Genomic DNA, 4,240 nt, shown 5'->3' on the forward strand with positions numbered 1-4,240 from the left:
GTGACATCTTGGCATTAGGGCTAACAGTTACCTGCCTTTTCTAGTACTTAGCTCAACCTCAGAAATAATACCAGGGCTAATCACATTATCGCTTTATAATGAAAGTCTAATAGCAGTGTTGAGTGGAAGTGCTGTTGGCCAAGGGCCCCTATTTACTAAATATGTCTCATTTGAAAGATCTGACCCAAGTATCTGACAATCAAAAAGAAATATCTTTTCATCCTGCCATTATTTGTTCGCAGTTATGCCATCTGGCTCACATTACCAGAAGAAAACTTGGCATGCACATTCAGCCAGAATGACCATCAGTTCTCAAAACATCTTATTTTCTCTTTGCCAGAAACAAAGTGACAACTGATTTCAAAATGTAACTACTTATCATGTAAAGCAAATGACTTTTTTTTTTTCAGTAATACTCTCAATAGTAAGATTGGAAGAGAATTTTTGGCGTCATCAGATGTCTCAAACTGTGTCCTAACAGTGTAACTAATTTATATTTTCCTGCGTTTGATTCTGAAATTTTAATTCAATTTAATAAATAAATACTTTTGACCACCTGCTATATGAAATGGAATGAGCTAAGCAGTGAGAGGATTCCAAATTGTATTAGCCAGGGAAATGGCTCTAGCTCTGTAATAAATAAAACATTAGATTACAGTGACTTCACCCAATAAACTTTTATTTCATTCACTTAACAACACAGGGTTGCTGTTCTAGGTCAGAAGGCAAATTTCTTCCAATGATAAAGCAGTGATCCCAGTTCCTATCTGGAGTTCTTCTATCCTGCACAGTATGAGATTTTTCTGCTTCAAGCTAAGAAAGTGAAAGACATGACCACTTCTTAAAACACCCAGCCCAAAAGTGACATCCACTACTTCCATGTGCATTCTACAGTTAAGAACAAGTTGCACAGCCACACCTGGATACAAACTATTGACCCACACAGCCATAACAGGATAGTCACTTCTCTGTAACAAGTTCACAGTAGAAATGGATGGGAACAAGCTGGAGATGTCTGATTTATATCACATAAGAAGTGGCTTCTAGTTCAAAGAACCTTTCTCAGAAGAAGTATTAACTAAATGAAGAGATATTTACAGATAGGAAGATGCAATATTGTCAAGCAGTGTTTCCAAATTTGATCTATAGATTCAATGCAATCACAATCAAAATCCCAGCAAATTATTTTGTGGATATCAATGTGCTGATCCTAACAGACAGGCAACGAGACCCAAATAGACAACACAATATTGAAGGAGAAGAACAAAGTTGAAGGATTGGCTCTACCCACTTCAAGACTTATTGTAAGGCTACAGTGATCAAAAAAGTGTGGTGGCAATATTAGAACAGTCAGTCAGATAGATTGATGGAACCGAATGGAGAACCCAGAGGGGACCCACGTAGATACCCTCAACCAATCTTTTTTTTTTTTTTATCTGCTTGTTCAATAAGTTTATTATCTGAAAAAAACTTCATAGAAAAACTGTTATTTGGTTTAGCTCTCGGCAGCCAGTTCCTGAGCTCTGAGGAAGCTTGCCTTCTTTTTAGCTACCCGATCTGTCTTGTGAGCAAGGGACATTTTAGGTCCCACCTCATCTTTTTAACTTCTCTTTTGGGCTTTCTCATAGACTGACTTCTCTCATATAGCAGAATGAGCTTTCTTGTACATCTCCTCCATGTCAGGGGTAATGTTGTTCTTTATATACTGAGAAAATTGTTTCTTGTAAGCATCTTCATCTTCTTCCATTAGATAATGCATATAATCTGCAACATTCTGACCCATAATGTGTTTCCAGTGTATTTCTTCATTGAACTCCTTGCTTTCAGAATCATAACCAGGGAATTCTTTGGTACTATGGGGGATAGACAAGCCTCCATCCACAGCTCCCTTCAGGGCCCCCAAAACTTTATTGCCAGTTGTAGTTCTAGCAAGGCCTGCATCCAAATAGCAGGTGAAGGCACCAGGTTGACCATCAACGCTTTCCACATTGTATTCATCTCCAGTCACCTTCACTTGGCCTTCATAAATCTTGTCCATACCAAACCTATTGAGAAGCCTGCAGGCCAGCAGCAGGCCAGTACAATATGCTGCAGCATAATTTGTTAGGCCAACTTTCACACCATATTTTGGTAGTTCATGTGCATATGCTGTGCAGACTATCATATCCCCTTCTATACGGGCATAAGCAATCTGGCAAATGATATCTCTGTCAGTTACACAAACTATCATCCTGTATTTGGGTGTGTAGTACTTACTTTTGTCCTGGATCACCAAGCGTTTCTGAGCCTAGTAATCAGTTTTGCCCTCTCATCTTCTTCTAAATTTCACCTGCTATCTCTTAAAGTAGGCCTTATTCTTGACAACTTTAACAAACCCCATCCTGCGGAACAGAGACCCGGCCAGGTCTGCGGATCCACACAGACCTGCAGGCCCAACAGCACTACAGGGGAGAAAAGATCAACCCATCTTTGACAAAGGAACTAAGGCAATACAATGGATCAAAGACCGTCTTTTCAACAAATGGTGCTGGAGCTGGACACTCACATACAAAAAATACATAAATACATACGTCTAGACACAGATATTACACTCTTTTTAAAATTTCTTATTTTTTTTAGTTGTCGATGAACCTTCGTTTTACCCATTTATATGTGGTGCCGAGAATCAACCTCAGTGCCTCACACATGCTAGGCAAGCACTCTGCCACTGAGCCACAACCCCAGCCCCCAGATCTTACACTCTTCACAAAAATTAGCTCAAAACAGATCATATATCTAAAACACAAAACTACAAATCTTCCAGAAGATAACATAGTAGGAAACCTAGATTACCTTGAGGATGGTTATGACTTTTTAGACAAAACACCAAAGATGAAAATAGATGAGTTGGATTTTATTAAGGTCAAAAACTTCTGTTTTTGAAAAGAAAATGTGAAGAGAATGAAATATCCCTACCCACCCCCCTTTTGTTTCTTTTCTTTTTTTCAGTGCTGAGGATTGAACTCAAGGCCTTTGAACATGCTAGGCAAAATATTTTTATAAGATGCATCTGATTAAATATTCCTATTTAATCAAAATATACAAAGAACTCTATTTTTTTTGTAAGAAGGATGCTGGGATTACTACAAAGAATTCTTAAAACTCAATGATGAGAAAACAAACAACTCAATTTAAAAATGGGCAAAAGACCTTAACGGATACCTCATCAAAAAGATTACATAGAAGTCAAATAAACACATAAGAGATGCTCTATATCATATGACATCGAGGAAATACAAATTAAAACAACTATAAGATACCACTACAAACCTATTGGAATGGCCCAAATCCAGATCAATGATAACATAACAAATACTGGCAAGGAGGTGAAACAATAGGAACTCTCATTCATTGATGGTGAGAATGCAAAATGGCACAGCTGCTTTGGAAGACAGTTTGGCAGCTTCTTACAAAACTAAATATACTCTTATCCTGTAGCTATTGGTCTCCTTGGTACTTTCCCAAAGGATCTAAAAATGTATGTCCACACAAAAATCTGCCCAGAGATACTTATAGCAGCTTTATTCATAACCACACACACTTTGAAGCAAAACATCCTTCAGTAGGTGAATTAATAAACTGCAGTACATCCAATGGAATTTTATTTAGCATTAAAAAAGAAAAAAGTTATCAAGCCATGAGAAGACACTGTCATGGTTTGAATCTGGAATGTTCCCCAAAGGCTCATGTGCAATGTTCAGAGGTGGGGCTTTGGGAAAGCGATCGGATTATGAGGACTCTATCCACATCAGTGGATTAATCCTTTGAGGGATTCATATCCGATAGGACTATTGGGAGGTGGTGGAAAATGTAGGCAGTAGGGTCTGGTTGAAAGAAGGAGGTCCCTGGGCAGGGTTGGGGCTCAGCGGTAGAGTGCTCACCTAGCATGTGCAAGGCCCTGGGTTTGATCCTCAGCACCATATAAAAATAAATAAATAAAATAAAGATATTGTGTCCAATAACAACTAGAAAATATATTAAAAAAAAAAAAAGAAGGAGGAGGTGCCTGAGGGTGTCCTTGGAGACGATATCTTGTCCCTGTGCCCCCCTCCTTGACTCCTTGCTGCCATGAGGTAAAAGGCTTCCCCTCTACCATGCCCTTCTTGCCATAATGTCCTGCCGGTCCTCAAGCCCAAAACAATGGAAACAGCCAACTCTGGACTGAAACCTCTGAAACCATGAGCCAAAATAAATCTTTCCT

General features: G+C 38.8%; 1 pseudogene; it reads right to left on the bottom strand.

The window, feature by feature from the left end:
• Window positions 1–1,484: 1,484 nt before the first annotated feature.
• Window positions 1,485–2,380, bottom strand: LOC107138467 (annotated as a pseudogene).
• Window positions 2,381–4,240: the final 1,860 nt, after the last annotated feature.

The sequence above is a fragment of the Marmota marmota genome, unplaced genomic scaffold (genome assembly GCF_001458135.2).
Source record: "Marmota marmota marmota unplaced genomic scaffold, marMar, whole genome shotgun sequence".
NCBI lineage: Eukaryota > Metazoa > Chordata > Mammalia > Rodentia > Sciuridae > Marmota > Marmota marmota.